Below are 20,706 nucleotides of genomic sequence, written 5' to 3'. Positions count from 1 at the left end.
AGAGCCAGAGCTCAACCCCCGCAAGCACAACTAGGTGAGTACACACACACACACAGTAATATTTATTTGGTGTTGGATGTAATGGATTAGACACGCTTTACATGTTGACCAATCCACACACTAGAGAATGAAGTGACGACGATGTTTCGGTCTATTCTGGACCATTCTCAAGTCGATTGTGCTTTACATTTCAAAAATGATATATATTTTGGGACAGCAGATAGCTGATTTTCTGCATTACGTTACATTGTGTGTTACAAGGTGTAAAAATCTGTCACACAGTAATAATTATTTTATGTTGAATGAAGTGGAGATGGAGATTGACTAGACACGCATAAATATCATTTAAAAAATTATATTTATTTTGGACAGCAGAAAGCTGATTTTACTCAAGGCGTTTTTTATGCTTTTTTGGTTTTGAAAAGAATATTAGCTGGCTGAAATCCTACACTATTACACAGAGCGTATGCTAGATAGATGTATCAGCCTTGAGAGCACAGAATATTCTAAATCCAATGGCTCATGCACGCTTAGTCATCGGCTAGGTAGATGGTGCTGAAGTCGATTGGAGTCGCCGAATCACCAATCAGAAGCGTGCTGGCTGGAAGTGGTAGTTTGGTGATCGATGAAGATGGAGTGGCGACAGCGAGGAGGGGGAGGTGGAGAGCAAGTGTAGGGTACGTATACCCCCTGTAGAAACGTATTCTACTAAATGTGTACTACTCTTGATAGTAGTATCTAGATGTTGTAGATGTACTGAAGTAACATGATGAAGGAAAGAGCAGGCCAAATCTCTCTTGAAGGAGATTATCATCACAGCTCTACCCCGAAGCCTGCTCTTACCGGTTAAGTTACTTCAGTAGATGGTAGAGTGGTAGGAGTAGCTGTCTCTACCTCGTAGACTCTGGAGAGGGCGTCAGCTATGATGTTGTCCGAACCCTTGATGAAGAAGAGCTCCAGATTAAAATTCTGCAAGTACAGAGCCCAGCGTAGAAGACGTTGATTGCTGAATTGGGCCTGTTGCAGGAACCGTAGGGGATTGTGGTCTGAGTAGATGGTAATAGACCAATTCCCCTGTAGGTAAGATTCGAAATGTTGCAGATTCAGGATGATTGAGAGGAGTTCCTTTTCTATAGTGCTATAATTCTTTTGGTGAGGCTTCAACTTGTAGCTGTAGTAGCTGACAGGAAGAACCTCTTCGCCACGTTGTTGCATTAGGACGCCCCCGATGCCGGTGCCACTTGCGTCGACATTGATGATGAAGAGCTTCGTAATATCTGGAGAGGCGAGAATGGGATCAGATCATAGCAGAGATTTAAGTTGTTCAAAGGCAACGGTCTGTTGAATGGTCCAATGATACCGTTGCTTGGGGATGATCAGATTAATCAATATTGTCGCTACCGTACTAAAAATTTTCACAAACCTACGATAGTAAGATGCAAGGCCAAGGAAGCGCAGGAGCTGCTTCCTGGTTGTAGGTTGTAGATAATGCTGAATTACTTGAGTGTGAATGGTTAAAGGAGAAATGCTGCCACTCCCAATCACATGACCAAGATAACGCACTTTACCTTTGGCAAAGGTGGACTTGCCCAAGTTGATGGTAAGGCCGGCTGTCAGGAGCTTGGAGAACAATCGTTGCAGCTGGAGCAGATGTTCGTTCCAGGTGTTAGTTGCCACAATGATGTCATCCAAGTAGGCGTAGGTGTGATCTAGGCCATTGATGACGCGGTTGACAGCTCGCTGGAAGGTGGCCGAAGCGTTACACAGTCCAAAAGGAAGGCGTTCATATCTATACAGGCCAAAGAAGTGGTGAAGGCAGATATTTCCTTAGCTTGCTCTGTCAGGCTGATTTGGTAATAGCCCTTTAACAAATCAATTTGGGTCAAATAATTATCATCACCTACTGCTTCAAGGATATCATCTATGCGAGGTAAAGGGTAAGCATCCTTGACGGTCACAAGGTTCAGTTTCCTATAGTCAGAACATAGTCGTACTTTACCGTGCGGTTTCGGCACCAAGATGCAGGGTGAGGCCCAAGGGGACTCACAAGGGGTGGCCAGCCCATGATCCAGGAGGTACTGTACTTCAGCACGCATAACTTCCTCTTTGTACGGGCTGATACGGTAGAAGGGTTGACGAATCGGCCGAGTGTCAAGAAGCAGCTGAATGTCATGCTGAACCACATTACACTCCTGGGGGATCATCGCTGAACAACTTCTGATGTTCTTGAAGAACTTTGATGAGAGGAGCACTATTACAGTCCTGTAAATATTTAGGAAGATCAGTAAGGATTTCTGAGTTGGAAAGCACTGACTCAGAGTTAGTGCTTTCAGGAGTGCAAGGAAGGTCTCACTGTGGAGGTATGGATCTTTAAAAGTGGAGAGAAATATTAGCACAGTGGGGGGAATACCTTTATACTCCTTCAAAAGATTGACGTGGGACAACTGGGTGTTCCGCTGCCTATCTGGAGTCTCAAGAACGTAGTTGTGGTTGTTTCTGCACTCCTTGATGCTGTAAAGTCCTGAAAACTTATTTTGCAATGGAGAACCAGGGATCGGAAAATATGCCAACACGAAGTCTCCCGTTTTAAATTTCCTGATTTTGCTGCGTTGGTCAAAATGAGTCTTCATCCTATCTTGAGCTTTCAATAAATTATCAATAGCAAATTTACGTACTCTCTCTAGAATGTGTTTTAAGTTTTGAAGAAACTGAGGCACATACCTGGGTTTTGTCCATGATGATCAAGTTGGAAGGTTGCAGATCTTCGGCCAAGTCGTTGCCCAGGAAAAGTTGTAGCCCTTTCATGGGAAAAGGCTTTTCCCGGATGGCGACTTGAACTTCACCTTGCACGAAAAAACAATCCAAGTGGACTCTGGCGAGTGGATACGGAGTGGTAGCAGTGAGGTCAGTGATAAGGACCGTCTCCCCGGTGTAGGTGATGTTAGGCACAGCCGATTTCAAAATGATAGACTGAAGAGCAGCTGTGTCCCTCAAGATCTTCACTTTAGAACCTCCCTTCGAATCTGTTCTGTTGGCAGAGACAGTTCCAGGGTATAGGTGTTTGCTGAAGAGAGAAAGATCATTAACAGGAACATCAACATTCATCACAGGCTTGCTGGACTTAGGAGAAGTCGGTTTGGGATTAGGAGTTTCACTATAGCCTTTGCACTGGGCTTTTCTACATTTATCTATAGTATGTACATAGAGCTTGCAATATATACAATATAATTGGGAGGTTGCTTGATGGGTACTCACTTTGTCATAATCAGGCCAAGATTTCTTACTGGAAGATGTGTCAGTTGTCAAGCTGTGTATAAGGCTGTAGGTGTCAGCCGACTTCGCACATCTGATGTAGTCGGTTTCCTCCCTATCCGCTAAGTGAAGACGGATGGAAGCAGGAATACGTAGAAAAAATTCTTCGACTAGAATAAGGTTGACAAGGTCTGAAAATGTAGAAACATGGGCTGCTTCCAGCCATTTCATGAAATATATTTTCTTATCATTGGCAAATTCTAAATAGGTGGTGGCACTTGCCTTTAGATAATCACGGAATTTTCGTCTGTAGCTTTCGGTGGAGAGAAGGTAGGCGTCTAAAACTGCTTGCTTTAGGGTCTTGTAGTCATTCTCAGACGCTAAGGTACCGAGAGTAATCGCAGCTCTACCTGTGAGATGCCCTCTGAGAAGTGTAGACCAATGATCTTCAGGCCAGCTAAGTCTTTTAGCTAGGGCCTCAAAAGTAGTAAAAAACACATCTATCTCTGTCTCAACGAATGGTGGCATTAACTTACTTGCCTGGGAGACATTGAAGCTTACTGGAAGACTAGCTGTAGCTTGTTGGCGCCGAGTGTGGTGTGTAGTTTCTAAGTCAAGTTCTTGTCGACGGTATTCTAGAACACTATCAGCTTGCTTCTTATCGTGCTCACGTTGCATCTCCATGTGACGTTTTCTTGCTTCAAGCTGTTCCCTCTCACGCTCACGTTGTAGGGCCGTCTCGCGTTCTAGTTCGTCCTTTAGGGCAGGCTCTTCCTTCTTTATCTGGAGAGCTTCTTTCTGTTGTTGTAGAGCTTTTTGTTGTTCACGCTCTACTTTCGCTAGTTCGAGCTTTAACTTCATAGCTGCCAGAGCATGCCGATCTGCAATAGAATAGTTTTCGTTAGAATCAGAGTCTATAATTCCTTCTTCTAAGAGGTGGTCCAGGATAATGTTGTGCAAGTCACTTTTGTTGGCTCCATGGGGAACATCTAATTGATACTCAAGTGCTAGAATTAGTAATTCTGTCCTCTTGGCACGAATTAAGTTCCCTACTTCACTTGCTGGATCACTACGAAATGCTGGGAGATGAAACATTTTGAGATAGCAAATAAATGTACAGCGAATATACCTGTGATATTATAAGTGTCAGTAACAGGATGACGTGGCAACTGGTGACTATCCTGTGGAAATTCAATCGTTAATATAAAAACAATTAACGTTAATATTAGATGTTAAATAATTATTCAATCAAAATCGCAGGAAATCTTGTACCCGGCACTATATACGAGAATAAGGGCAAGAAAATCCTACTAAATAAATGAAACTGATAGTTTCAAAAACAAATGAAACTTTTAATTGTTTCAAAAATGAAAGGGTAGTCGAAGAATGTAGGGATACCTTGCCGGGTCTCTATAGGACAGAAGCAAGGGGTTTCCTACTTAACTAGAAGATACTTACAGAATTAGCGTTCTTTGTGCTCTGAAAAAGAAAGCCAATTCAATTCCCCGAGTAAATATCATAATCTCTGACCGATGTGTAGGAGTGCGAGTGTCAACTGGTGACGAGAACTGCTGTTGAGGTCCCAACTCAACAGCGTAGTCCGTGCTAGAGGAACTATGGCCCTCTTTATCCTCCTTCGGTCGGATTGCAGAAGATAGGGTACGTGGCCCGAAGACAAACCAAAGTACCAGGGTACCAAAATGATGATCTGCCTTAATTGAAAAATATTCTAGGGACGAAAAAGGTGGAATACACGAGTAATAACACTGAGGAAGGAACGACCAATTAAGAGCGTGACTGAGGCCTCCAGTCACCACGTAATCCACAGTTATCCAACACCCACAATATGTTACCCTCGGAATGCACAAAATACACAGCACCATATGAATATTAAAAGTTATGAAAATATTGAAAACAACTGTATCAAGGCCTACCTTACCTTGAGGTTACCTTGAGGTGCTTCCGGGGCTTAGTGTCCCCGCGGCCCGGTCGTCGACCAGGCCTCCTGGTTGCTGGACTGAACAACCAGGCTGTTAGACGCGGCTGCTCGCAGCCTGACGTATGAGTCACAGCCTGGTTGATCAGGTATCCTTTGGAGGTGCTTATCCAGTTCTCTCTTAAACACTGAGGGGTCGGCCAGTTATGCCCCTTATGTGTAGCGGAAGCGTGTTGAACAGTCTCGGGCCTCTGATGTTGATAGACTTCTCTCTCAGAGTACCTGTTGCACCTCTGCTTTTCAACGGGGGTATTCTGCACATCCTGCCATGCCTCCTGGTGTCATGTGATGTTATTTCTGTGTGCAGGTTTGGGACCAGCCCCTCAATTATTTTTCCACGTGTAAATTATTATGTATCTCTCCCGCCTGCGCTCAAGGGAGTACAGATTTAGGCTCTTTAGTCGGTCCCAGTAATTTAGATGTTTTACTGAGGGGATTCTAGCAGTAAAGGATCTCTGCACGCTCTCCAGGTCAGCAATTTCTCCAGCTTTGAAAGGGGTTGTCATTGTGCAGCAGTACTCCACTCTAGAGAGCGCAAGCGTTTTGAAAACTGTCATCATCGGTATAGCATCTCTAGTGTGGAAAGTTCTTGTTATCCAACCTGTCATTTTTCTTGCAGTTGTGACGGCTACTTTATTGTGTTCTTTAAAGGTAAGGTCTTCCGACATGAGTACACCCAGATCCTTTACATTGCCTTTTCGTTCTATGTTATGATTTGCCTGAGTTTTGTACGTGGTTTCTGTTTTTATATTTTCAATTTTTCCATGGCGCATGAGCTGGAACTTATCCTCGTTAAACACCATATTATTTTCTGTAGCCCATAGAAAGACCTGATCTACATCTGATTGGAGGTTTGCCGTGTCCTCTATGTTGCAAACTCTCATGAAAATCCTAGTGTCATCTGCAAAGGATGATACAGTGCTATAGGTTGTGTTCTGGTCTATGTCCGATATGAGGATGAGAAAAAGTACTGGAGCAGGCACAGTACCCTGGGGGACTGAGCTCTTCACGGTTGATGGGCTGGATTTTATTTTGTTGACTATTACACATTGGCTTCTGTTAGTCAGGAAATTGTAGATCCATCTGCCTATTTTCCCGGTAATTCCTTTTGAACGCATTTTATGTGCAATAACACCATGGTCACATTTATCAAAGGCTTTTGCGAAATGTGTGTAAATTACATCAGCATTTTGTTTGTCTTCCATGGCATCTTCCATAGGCCAAGTACACGTACCACAAATTGATGTTCTAGTATCAGTACCTGAGTGAGGCTCCTAGGACAGGCCCCCATTAAATGTGATGGAAATAAATGTAGGTGTACGGCAGTCCTCCCAACGGCTGGTGTCAATGCCAATCACATTTACAAAAAAAAAAAGAGAAAAAAAAGTTGACGGCGTGGCTGTTGCCTCCTGTGGTCAAGTAAAAGGGAAAAACATGCAAAACAAATCGTATGAACAATGAAACATTAAATGACTTGAAAACAAATATGAACAAAGATAAGCCCTTGGCTATGTACAGTGCGAATAAACAAAATTGCAAAGTCAAAAAATAATATAAAATAAAACAATGGTTACGTTACTCTACAATGATCAAGACAAAAAATGAATTAATAGGTGCTGAGAATATTGGCTGGCTGAAATCCTCCACTATTACACAGAGTTCACTAGATAGATGTATCAGCCTTGAGAGCACAGAATATTCTAAATCCAATGGCTCATGCACGCTTAGTCATCGGCTATGCAGATGGCGCTGAAGTCGAGTGGAGTCGCCGATTCACCAATCAGAAGCGTGCTGCCTGGAAGTGGTAGTTTGGTAATCGACGAAGGTGGAGTGGTGACAGCAAGGAGGGGGAGGTGGAGAGCAAGTGTAGGGTACGTATACCCCCTGTAGAAACGTATTCTACTAACTGTGTACTAGTCTTGATTGTAGTATCTAGATGTTGTAGATGTACTGAAGTAACATGATGAAGGAAAGAGCAGGCCAAATCTTTCTTGAAGGAGATTATCGTCACAGTACCTATACCAAACCAAATTCGAGGAAAAGATCCCGGGTTGGATGTTTGTTTCAAAACACTCCATGTACAAATTGCTTAAAACAGGGGAGAGGAGATTACCCATCGCCATGCCAAATGTTTGTTTATAAAATGAATCATTAAACTAGAAATAATTATATTTAATGCACAATTTTATGAGTTCAACTAAGGTGTTAAAGTTATATTATATTTAGGGAGTAGATCCCGTAAGAATGCCAACAGGTCATCAACAAGAACTCTGGTGAACAGAACCATCACATCAATACTCACAAATTGAAAATCATAATTTTATTTCAAACAAGAAAACTTGTTAACCAAGTCCAAGTTGTTTGTTATGTGTGTGTTGAAAATGAAACCTACTACCAGTGACAAGACTTGGACAAGCTATTTGGAAAGTCTATATGCTACAGATCAAACAAAACTAATAATAGATCTTGCAGGATTATTGGGGTTGTGTGTCTTAATAAGATCAAATAGATATGGTAGGGAAGGGGAACGACTTAAAAATTTAGGAATCAACTCCTTATCGTTCTTGAGCAAGGTTTCAAGAGTTTTGTTAAAATATGCAATAACTTCTTAAATTGAATCTCTATTAACAGGAAAGAAAGTGTTTCCGTCTTCCAACAATAGATAAATTTTTTAGACGAAGTCTTCCTTGTCCATGATGACAAGAGCATTGGACTTATCAGAGATAGTGATATGTAGAGAGTTACCTTTTTTGAGGGTTTTGAACGCACGAATCAACCTCTCTGGACAATGACGAACAGTATTTAGTTTTTTACTTCATAGGTTTCCATCTTCATTCTACTTTGCTCTGATGAAGACGAATTAAGCCGAAAACGCATTTAGAATTGTCTGTTTATCACGTGTGGTTTTTCTGCATACTTCGATCAGTGTTTTGTGATCGTTGTTACATATTAAATATATATATGTTGAACCTAGTAGCCAGAACGCAGTTCTTGGCTTATTATGCAAGGCCCGGTTTGTGTAATAAGCCAATTTTTCCAGAATTTCAACATTTTTCTCATTTTTGTCTTATGAAATGATAAAGCTATTCATTCATTATATATGAGCTAATTTTTTTTTTATTTTAGTAAAACTAACGTAGATATATGACTGAACCTAACCAACCCTACCTAACCTAACCTAACCTAACCTATCTTAACCTAATCTAAACTAACATAAGTAAATCAATAATTTATGTTCTTAATACAATATAATAATAATATTTAAAATAAACTAATATGAAACAATTTATTGAAAATAAAGAAAATCACTCGGCCTATAAGGCAAATCGGGCCTTGCATAGTAGGCCGAGAAGTGCGTTTTGGCTACTAGGTACGATATAACGATATATATATATATATATATATATATATATATATATATATATATATATATATATATATATATATATATATATATATATATATATATATATATATATATATTGGTGTATACTGGCAGCAGGTTTTCTTTCAAACATGTTTCATTGAATATGACCGCATATTCTGTATTTATTATTTTCTGGTTTAGGGCTTCTATCCCTCTAACTATTTTTTTAGCATCAGGGCTTAATTGAAATAGGAGTTCTCCAAAACTCATTTTCGTACTTTTAAGGTGAAGAAAAGAAGTGATTTACTATAGAGTGTATTACACTTATTTGTATAATTTGCATGACGTTTCGAACCTCCATGGTTCATTCTCAAGTGAACAGATCTTACAATACTAGTTGATTTTATACCCGCATTAGGTCAGGTGATAATACAATGAAGGTGAAAACATGGGATACATAAGGGATAAACATAGGGGCTGCAGAAGGCTTATTGGCCCATACGAGGCATCTCCTATCTAAACACAAAGATTAATCCAGTGTAATTGGCCTGTTATGTTGGACATTGTCTTCTGTGTTGGCATCGATATGTTCTTGTCTTGTCCTTACTCTCATAGTGGGTAGAGTAAATAGTTCCGTGATTTGGGTGTTCATGGTAGGTCGCTCTATTCTTATGTGAATTGCCTCAAGAATTTGTAATCTTCTTGAATCTTGGGTTTTGTCTATTATGCAAGTATTCTTGTTCAACATTTCTCTTGTTAGAGTAATGACATGGGCTTGTCTCATGTGATTCCTAGGGGCACCAGATTGAAGATGGCATGTCAAACGCCTCGTCAGCTTGGTCGACGTTATACCTATGTACTTACATTGAAGGTTACATCCTTCGTGGGGGCAAGTGTACATGTATACAACGCTTGACTGCTGTAGAGGGTTCTCCGTCGGCTTCGGGCTGTTTTTGATAAGGAGTTCGGAAGTCTTCTTGGTTTTGTAGAATATTATCAGGTTTATGTTTTGGTTAGGAGTAGTGCTTTTTACTCCTTTACGGATTATTTCTTTCATTATTCTTTCCTCTTTTATATGTTCACTGTGCATGGTTGATTTGTAATATAATTTTATTGGGGGTGTTGTGGTTTCTGTTCTAGGTTCTGAATTATACCAACGGTCCAAGTGTCTTCTTATAGCAGCGTTTATTTCCGCGTTGCTATATCCGTTGTTCACCAATACCTGAGTTACTCTTTCAAACTCTCTACTCACGTTGCTCCATTCAGAGCAGTGGGTAAGCGCTCGACGAATATAAGCATTGAGAACACTGGCTTTGTATCTTTGGGGGCACTCACTTCTTCCGTTCAGGCATAATCCTATGTTGGTGGGCTTGGTATATACGTTGGTGCTTAAAGAGGTTCCTGTTTTTGTTATTAGTACATCCAAGAATGGCAGACTGTTATTTTCACTATTTTCATGTGTAAATCGGAGTACTGACTCTCTCTCTAGGTGTCTTTTTAGGTCAATTAGTTCATCTGAGTCTTTTACTATTACGAATATGTCATCTACATAACTGTTATGTAGATGACATAAAGACTCCGCTCCAATATAGAAGCATCAAGAAATATGGGCCAATAGGCCCTCTGCAATTACTTCCATTCTTACCTTCAATACCCATTGTTTCGTGGTCTATCCTGTGTTGAAAGTTTTGTTCACCTCATCCAAAACTGTTGTATCATATCACCTCACCCAAAATGCAGGTATAAAATGAAAAATAAAAGCTGTTTAAATCATAGCATAGTAAGAACTCTGTTTCGTGTTTGCAGGTAATAGATGTGTGTGTGTAAACTAAAAGTCTTTGAAAATGTAATAAGTTATTACGAAACGCGTTCACGTGTCGCGTCAGACTAGAAATAAAAATGAATTTTGGAGAATTGATTTTTCAATTACCATCAACAGTGAAAAGAAACATAAGAAAGATAGAGAAAATTCGTGTTAGAATTATTAATCATACTTTTTCGGTCATATTTAATAATATATGTCTACAGGAAAGACTGCTACCAAAATATACTATATATATATATATATATATATATATATATATATATATATATATATATATATATATATATATATATATATATATATATATATATATATATATATATATATATATGTCGTACCTAGTAGCCAGACCGCACTTCTTAGCCTACTATGCAAGGCCCGATTTGCCTAATAAGCCAAGTTTTCCTGAATTAATATATTTTCTCTAATTTTTTTCTTATGAAATGATAAAGCTACCCATTTCATTATGTATGAGGTAAAAAAAAATTTATTGGAGTTAAAATTAAAGTAGATATATGACTGAACCTAACCAACCCTACCTAACCTAACCTAACCTATCTTTATAGGTTAGGTTAGGTTAGGTAGCCGAAAAAGTTAGATTAGGTTAGGCTACGTAGGTTAGGTAGTCGAAAAAGCATTATTTCATGAAAACAGTTGTGGAGTTGGAGATTCTGTTGGACGACATATTCGACCTCGAAGCACAAAAGAAGGTCACCACCAAAGATACCTTACAAGCAGAACTTATTGCGGAAGGAGGAAAGAATCGAGGCAACTACATAAACACCATACTGTCCCCCGAGCTCAAAGCGGCAGCTAAGAGCCTTTGTGAGAACAAGGAGATAGTTGTCAGGAGAGGCGACAAGTTGCCAATATACGTCATTCTTTAAAAAGACGAATATCTGGCGAAAATGAACCTCATACTCTCTGACCAAACTAAATTCCAAAGGGTAACGAAGGACACTACATCCGAACTGAAAGCAAAGTTCAACAAATTGATCGAAACTGTGAACGCCAAGAAATCTGGACTCCACCTGCCAAAGATTATTGGGGAATATAAACCTGGATATGCGTATGGAAATGTCAAGACACACAAGCCTGGAAACCCACTTCGGCCAATCATCAGCCAGATACCCACACCCACGTACAGACTGGCGAAACGACTCAACGGCTTGCTGACTCCTTATGTCCCTTGCGCCTTCAGCCTGAAGTCTCCAAAGGAATTTGTTGACTTGCTGCGGGGAACACGGGCCACAGGGATAAGAGCCTCGCTGGACGTAGAATCTCTGTTTACCAACGTACCTGTGGATGAAACAATCGGGATGATAGCCGACAGAGTGTACCGTGATCCGGCCTGTACTCCTCTTGACATACCAGAAAACAGTCTAAGGAAACTACTCCAAGCTTGTACTGAAGAGGCACCCTTCTTGAGCCCGGATGGACACATGTATAAGCAAGTAGATGGGGTCGCCATTGGTTCTCCCCTAGGTGTCATGTTTGCAAACTTCTACATGGGTACCATCGAGCAAAAAGTCTTAGTTGACATGAACTTGAAACCGGCCATATACTGCAGGTATGTTGACGACATTTTTACGCAGGTACCTGATGTCAGACATCTGCAGGAGCTGAAGAAGGCATTTGAGCAGAATTCTGTGTTGCGTTTCACTTACGAGATGGAGAAGGATGGGAAGCTGCCCTTTCTAGATGTAACAGTCATGGAAAGGAGCGGATTTTTCCACACTGCAGTCTACACTAAGGAAACAAACATAGGAATGTGCCTGAATGCCAACAGTGACTGCCCGGACAGGTACAAGAGGAGTGTTGTTAACGCTTATGTCGACCGTGCCCTCAGCCACAGCTCAGAATGGAAGCAAGTCGACGAAGAACTCTGTAGGGTAAGGCAGGTCCCAGTCAACAACGGCTTTTCCAATGGTTTTGTGGAAGACATCATAAGAAGGAAAGTGAAACGCCATGCAACCTCTGAAGAGACAACTAACACAACACCTATACCCCCTATTAGACTATTTTACTGGAACTTCTTTTCCACAGCCCATAAAACGGAGGAAAGGGTCCTGAAAGATATTGTCAGTAGAAACGTTATCACTACAGACAAAAATCAGAAGATACAACTGACGATTTACTATATAACCAGAAAAACGGCCAGCCAACTCATGAGAAACTCTCCAGACACAAAGCAGAACGCTTTAAAAGAGACTAACGTCTTCTATGCCTTCAAATGCCCTCTTGGGGACTGTAAGCCTCAAAAAACCCAGTATATAGTCAAGACAACAACATCTCTTTCCAGGCGTTTAACGATGCATAAGCAACAGGGCTCCATTAAGGAACATATAATCTCTTCCCACAACCAAACCATCACCAGAGAAATCTTAGCAAACAACACAGAAATCATCAATAGATACAGCGATAGCAGGCGGCTTGATGTCTGCGAGGCACTACACATCAAGAAGTCAACACCAGCAATCAACAGCCAATTAATGCACAACTATATTCTACCCACTTCAAGACTCCGCTCCAATATAGAAGCATCAAGAAATATGGACCAATAGGCTTTCTACTATTACTTCCATTCAATACCCATTGTTTCGTGTTCTGTCTTGTGTTTGAATTTAATACCCATTGTTTACCCATTGTTTCGTGTTCTGTCTCGTGTTTGAATTTAATACCATTTAATACCCATTGTTGAAAGTTCGTTTTCACCTCATCCACCTCACCCAAATGTAGATATAAACTCGAAGATGTGCAAGCTCTATTCAGTTTCAGTTGTGTGTTTGTAAACTAAAGTCTTTGAAAATGTAATAAGTTTTACGAAACGCGCTGAAGTGTCGCGTCAGACTAGAAATAAAAATGAATTTTGGAGAATTGATATTTGAATTACCATCAACAGTTAAAAGAAATGTAAGAAAGATAGAGAAAATTCGTGTTAGAATTATTAATCTTACTTTTTCGGTCATATTTAATAATATATATATATATATATATATATATATATATATATATATATTATATATATATATATATATATATATATATATATATATATATATATATATTTATATATATATATAAATATATGTCATACCTAGTAGCCAGAAAGCACTTCTCAGCCTACTATGCAAGGCCCGATTTGCCTAATAAGATAAGTTTTCATGAATTAATTGTTTTTCGACTACCTAACCTACCTAACCTAACCTAACCTAACTTTTTCGGCTACCTAACCTATAAAGATAGGTTAGGTTAGGTTAGGGAGGGTTGGTTAGGTTTGGCCATATATCTACGTTAATTTTAACTCCCAATAAAAAAAATTGACCTCATACATAATGAAATGGGGGAGCTTTATCATTTCATAAGAAAAAAAATTGAGAAAACAGTAATTTAGGAAAACTTGGCTAATTAGGCAAATCGGGTCTTGCATAGTAGGCTGAGAAGTGCGTTCTGGCTACTAGGTACGATATATATATATATATATATATATATATATATATATATATATATATATATATATATATATATATATATATATATATATATATATATTATATATATATAGATATATATATATATATATATATATATATATATATATATATATATATATATATATAATATATATATATTATATATATATATATATATATGTATATATATATGCAACTTTAGAACACTTTCCCACCAGGAGACTCGAACCCTAGCCAGCACAGAAGCCTTCCAGCAACTGGCATAACAGGTACGCCTTAACCCTCTCCACCACCTGCTCAGACCCTTAAAAGAGATGGTAATTTCGGAGTATTTAAATACCCCAAAGATCAACACCTCCCAAGAGCACCAGAGCAAGTGAGGGGTCATTTATACGTTAATTTCATCAAGTCCCTGTTAATATGGGAAGACACAGTGTCTCTGCTTAAGGCACAACTCTCCTAAACACAAGAGTCAAGTATACAACTTTAGAACACTTTCCCTCCAGGAGACTCGAAACCCTAGCCAGCACAGAAGCCTTCCAGCAACTGGCATAACAGGTACGCCTTAACCCTCTCCACCACCTGCTCAGACCCTTAAAAGAGATGGTAATTTCGGAGTATTTAAATACCCCAAAGATCAACACCTCCCAAGAGCACCAGAGCAAGTGAGGGGTCATTTATACGTTAATTTCATCAAGTCCCTGTTAATCTCCTGGTGGGAAAGTGTTCTAAAGTTGTATACTTCACTCTCGTGTTCAGGAGAGTTGTGCCTTAAGCAGAGACACTGTGTCTTCCCATATTAACAGGGACTTGATGAAATTAACGTATAAATGACCCCTCACTTGCTCTGGTGCTCTTGGGAGGTGTTGATCTTTGGGGTATTTAAATACTCCGAAATTACCATCTCTTTTAAGGGTCTGAGCAGGTGGTGGAGAGGGTTAAGGCGTACCTGTTATGCCAGTTGCTGGAAGGCTTCTGTGCTGGCTAGGGATCGAGTCTCCTGGAGGGAAAGTGTTCTAAAGTTGTATACTTCACTCTCGTGTTTAGGAGAGTTGTGCCTTAAGCAGAGACACTGTGTCTTCCCATATTAACAGGGACTTGATGAAATTAACGTATAAATGACCCCTCACTTGCTCTGGTGCTCTTGGGAGGTGTTGATCTTTGGGTATTTAAATACTCCGAAATTACCATCTCTTTTAAGGGTCTGAGCAGGTGGTGGAGAGGGTTAAGGTGTACCTGTTATGCCAGTTGCTGGAAGGCTTCTGTGCTGGCTAGGGTTCGAGTCTCCTGGTGGGAAAGTTTTCTAAAGTTGTATATATATATATATATATATATATATATATATATATATATATATATGTCGTACCTAGTAGCCAGAACACACTTCTTGGCCTATTGTGCAAGGCCCGATTTGCCTAATAAGCTAAGTTTTCCTGAATTAATATATTTTATCTAATTTTTGTCTTATGAAATGATACAGCTACCCATTTCATTACGTACGAGGTCAATTTTTTTTTATTGGAGTTTAAATTAACGTAGATATATGACCGAACCTAACCAACCCTACCTAACCTAACCTAACCTATCTTTATAGGTTAGGTTAGGTTAGGTAGCCGAAAAAGTTAGGTTAGGTTAGGTTAGGTAGTCGAAAAACAATTAATTCATGAAAACTTGGCTTATTAGGCAAATCGGGCCTTGCATACTTGGCATAGAAGTGCGTTCTGGCTACTAGGTACGACATATATATATATATATATATATATATATATATATATATATATATATATATATTATATATATATATATATATATATATATATATATATGTTGTACCTAGTAGCCAGAATGCAGTTCATGGTCTACTATGCAAGGCCAGACTTGCCTAATAAGCCAAGTTTCCCGACTTTTAATTTTTTTTTTATGAAATGATAAAGGTATCCATTTCATTATGTTTGACATAATTTTTGACATTTGAAGGAGCTTTTTCATTGTCAGAGTAGTTAACGGATGGAATGCATTAGGCAGTGATGTGGTGGAGGCTGACTCCATACACAGCTTCAAATGTAGATATGATAGAGCCCAGCAGGCTCAGAAATCTGTACACCAGTTGATTGACAGTTGAGAGGCGGGACCAAAGAGCCAAAGCTCAACCCCGCAAGCACAAATAGGTGAGTACAAATAGGTGAGTACACACACACACACCTCCCCCCCTCTCTCCCTCACCCCGTCTCTCCCTCATCCGCTCTCTCCCTCTCCATCTCTCTCCCTCTCCTCTCTCTCCCTCTCTCCTCCCTCTCTCTCTCCCTCCCTCCTCTCTCTCCATCTCCTCCCCCCTCCCCTTCTACTTTCTTCTCACTTCAGTGGAAGGGTCGGATCATCCCCACCCACCCATTTATCTCTCCCTTTATCACTCCCTTTCTCTCTCCCTCTTTCTCTCTCTCTCTCTCTCTCTCTCTCCCTCCCCCATCCCGCTCTGCCCTCCTGACAAATCCTATCACAGCACAACTATAGGAACCGGGGCAAGCATGACAGCCAGAGGTACCAGGGGAACAGGGAAGAGTCAAGGTGACGAAATAAAGGAAATGTTCACCCAATTTCTGGATTACATCAAGAGTGAGATACAAGAAATTATGCAAGAAATGAAGAACGAAATAAGCAACCTGAAAAGAGAGCTGACAACAGCAAAGGAGGAGATTAGAGCTCTCAAAGAAAATGGTATCGAGGCTGAGACTCAGAAAATCATCCAGGGAGAAGGTTGTAATAGTTTTTTGGATGACAATGCCACAATAAAAGCAACATTTGCAAAAATACTAAAAAAAAATAACTCTGAAGTAATGACTGCAGTGATGGAGGTGGTCATGAAAGTAGCCACCTCACAGGAGGCGCCACGCTCCACTAGCCAACTGCTGGAAAGGAACAGATCAGTGGTTGCTGTGGGTATTAAAGAGCAGGAAGGGTCTAATAGGACAGAGTGGAATGACAAGGACAAAGCAGCAGTGAATGAAGTACTAAAGTCACTAGACATGGAAGGGGCTGAGCATAGCATTGAGAAGGTTTTCAGGCTAGGTTGGTACAACAAAGACCGAGACCGAATGATAGAGATAGTGTTTGCAAACGAGAGCACAAAGGAGAAGATTCTATCAAGGAAGAGCTCCCTGAAAAACTTGCGAAAATTCAAAAATGTATTCCTCCAGAGAGACATGACAAGGGAGGAGAGAGCCGTGGCGGCAGAAGCAAGGAAGAGGTGCAGGGCGAGAGGGGAAAACCAGGAAGTCACAGCTCCCAACACAACACCCCAGAGGCGAGGGGGGAACCCACAACCAGCTATCCAGTAACACCAGAGGGGAGGACAACCCCGCCACCCTCCTCTGCATAGAAAATCCCCCTACCCCAAACTCTCCCTGCCCCTCACTCAAATGTTCAGCCAAATCTCCGTCCCCCCACACCCAATCCCACCCTTATACCCCTCCCCTCCTCCCACTGAGTCCTCCCTCCTCCCCTTTTCTTCCTGTCCTCCCACCCCTTTCACCCCATCCCCTCCCTGTCCCTCCCCCTTCACTGGATCCCCTGCCCGTCATCCCAGTATCCTCTGAGACCCTGTTATCCACCTCACAGGTCCTCACACCCATGGAACAGCTTCCCCCACCAGCAGAACACTCACCAAGGAGGCGATTTGAGAAGGGACAGAAGAAAGTGAACCTCAAAGTAATGTACACTAACATAGATGGAATTACAAATAAAGCAAATGAGCTTGGAGAATGGGTATTAGAGGAAAACCCAGACATAATAGCCCTCACAGAAACAAAGCTAACGAAAACAATTAAAAATGCAGTGTTCCCACAGGACGATTATGTTATGAGGAAAGAGAGGGAAGGAAGAGATGGGGGTGGTGTAGCTCTGCTGGTAAGAAAAGGCTGGGATTTTGAGGAGATTGTTATTGAGGGCTGTGAAGGTTTCAGTGACTACATAGCAGGTACCATAACAAATGGAGGGAAAAAAATTATAGTCGTAGTCATATATAATCCACCACCAAATGACAGAAGACCTCGACAGGAATATGATAGAAACAACATGGCCACCATTAACATAATAGAAAGAGCAGCTTCTGTTGCTAGCAGGAATGGATCTGGACTACTAATAATGGGAGACTTCAACCATGGGAAGATAGATAGGGAGAACAGAGACCCGCATGGAGGACCAGAAATATGGAGAGCTAAGCTGCTGGACGTGGCAACAAGATACTTTCTAAGCCAGCACATCAAAGAACCAACAAGAATGAGAGAAGATGAACCAGCAATGATTGATTTGATATTTACCCTAAATGAGTGGGATATAATGGAAGTTGGGTTGGAAGCGCCCTTGGGAATGAGTGACCAAAGTGTATTGAACTTTCAGTACCTGGTAGAGCTAGGAATTATCCCCCCCAAAAAAAAATTAGGAATCAAAAGGCTGGCATACCGAAAGGGGAATTATGAACAGATGAGAAGTTGCCTAAGTGAAATACCTTGCGACACAGACCTCAGAGATAAGTCTGTACAGGGTATGATGGACTATGTTACCCAAAAGTGTCAGGAGACAGTAAACAGGTTCATCCCGGCCCAAAGTGAAAAATCCGAAAAGCAACAGAAGAATTCATGGTATAATAGGGCATGTATGGAAGCGAAGAAACTGAACAAAAGCGCGTGGAGGAACTTCCGAAATAACAGAACACCAGAAAGCAGAGAGAGATACCAGAGAACCAGGAATGAGTACTTCAGGGTGAGAAGAGAAGCAGAGGAAAGTTTTGAAAACGATATAGCAAACAAAGCCAAGACCGAACCAAAACTACTCCACAGTCACATCAGAAGGAAAACAACAGTGAAAGAACCGGTATTGAAACTTAGAATAGGCGAGGACAGGTATACAGAGAATGACAGAGAAATGTGTGAAGAACTCAACAAGAGGTTCCAGGGGGTCTTCACAATAGAACAAGGTGAGGTCACTGTGCTAGGAGAAAGGGAGGTAAACCAGGCAGTCTTGGAAGAGCTCGAAATTACGAGAGAGGAGGTCAAGAGACACCTGCTGGATCTGGATGTTAGAAAGGCTGTTGGTCCAGATGGGATCTCACCATGGATACTGAAAGAGTGTGAGAGGCACTTTGCTTGCCACTCTCCGTAGTGTATAGTAAGTCACTGGAGACGTGAGACCTACCAGAAATATGGAAGACGGCGAATGTGGTCCCAATATACAAAAAGGGCGACAGGCAAGAGGCACTGAACTTCAGGCCAGTGTCCTTGACTTGTATACCATACAAGGTGATGGAGAAGATCGTGAGAAAAAACCTTGTAACACATCTTGAGAGAATGGACTTCGTGACAAATCGCCAACATGGAATCAGGGAGGGTAAATCTTGCCTTACAGGCTTGATAGAATTCTACAATCACGTGACAAAGATTAAGCAAAAAAGAGAGGGCTGGGCGGACTGCATTTTCTTGGATTGTCGGAAAGCCTTTGACACAGTACCGCATAAGAGGCTGGTACATAAGCTGGAGAGACAGGCAGGTGTAGCTGGTAAGGTGCTCCAGTGGATAACGGAGTACCTAAGCAATAGGAAGCAGAGAGTTACGGTGAGGGGTGAGACCTCCGATTGGCGTGAAGTCACCAGTGGAGTCCCACAGGACTCTGTGCTCGATCCTATCTTGTTTCTGATATATGTAAATGATCTTCTGTAGGGTATAGATTCATTTCTCTCAATGTTTACGGACGATGCCAAAATTATGAGAAGGATTTAGACAGAAGAGGACTGTTTGAGGCTTCAAGAAGACCTAGACAAGCTGAAGGAATGGTCAAACAAATGGTTGTTAGAGTTTAACCCAACCAAATGTAATGTATTGAAGATAGGTGTAGGGAGCAGGAGGCCAGATACAAGATATCTTCTGGGAGAGGAAATTCTTCAGGAGTCAGAGAAAGAAAAAGTCTTGGGGGTTGATATATCATGCCAGACCTGTCTCCTGCAGCCCATATCAAGAGGATAACATCAGCGGCATATGCCAGGCTGGCCAAGATACGAACGGCATTCAGAAACTTGTGTAAAGAATCATTCAGAACTTTGTATACCACATATGTCAGGCCAATCCTGGAGTATGCAGCCCCAGCATGGCGTCCATATCTAGTCAAGGATAAGACTAAACTGGAAATGGTTCAAAGGTTTGCCACCAGACTAGTACCCGAGCTGAGAGGTATGAACTACGAGGAGAGACTACGGGAATTAAACCTCACTTCGCTGGAAGAGAGAAGAGTTAAGAGGGACATGATCACCACATTCAAGATTCTGAAGGGAATTGATAGGGTAGATAAAGACTGGCTATTTAACACAAGGGGCACACGCACAAGGGGACACAGGTGGAAACTGAGTGCCCAAATGAGCCACAGAGATATTAGAAAGAACTTTTTTAGTGTCAGAGTGGTTGACAAATTGAATGCATTAGGAAGCAATGTGGTGGAGGCTGACTCCATACACAGTTTCAAGTGTAGATATGATAGAGCCCAATAGGCTCAGGAATCTGTACACCTGTTGATTGACGGTTGAGAGGCGGGACCAAAGAGCCAGAGCTCAACCCCCGCAAGCACAACTAGGTGAGTACACACACACACACAGTAAAATTTATTTGGTGTTGGATGTAATGGATTAGACACGCTTTACATGTTGACCAATCCACACACTAGAAAATGAAGTGACGACGATGTTTCGGTCTATTCTGGACCATTCTCAAGTCGATTGTGCTTTACATTTCAAAAATGATATATATTTTGG

Source organism: Procambarus clarkii, chromosome 47, assembly GCF_040958095.1.
Source record: "Procambarus clarkii isolate CNS0578487 chromosome 47, FALCON_Pclarkii_2.0, whole genome shotgun sequence".
NCBI lineage: Eukaryota > Metazoa > Arthropoda > Malacostraca > Decapoda > Cambaridae > Procambarus > Procambarus clarkii.
The sequence above is the reverse complement of the archived record's forward strand: the minus strand, read 5'-3'. Positions refer to the sequence as shown.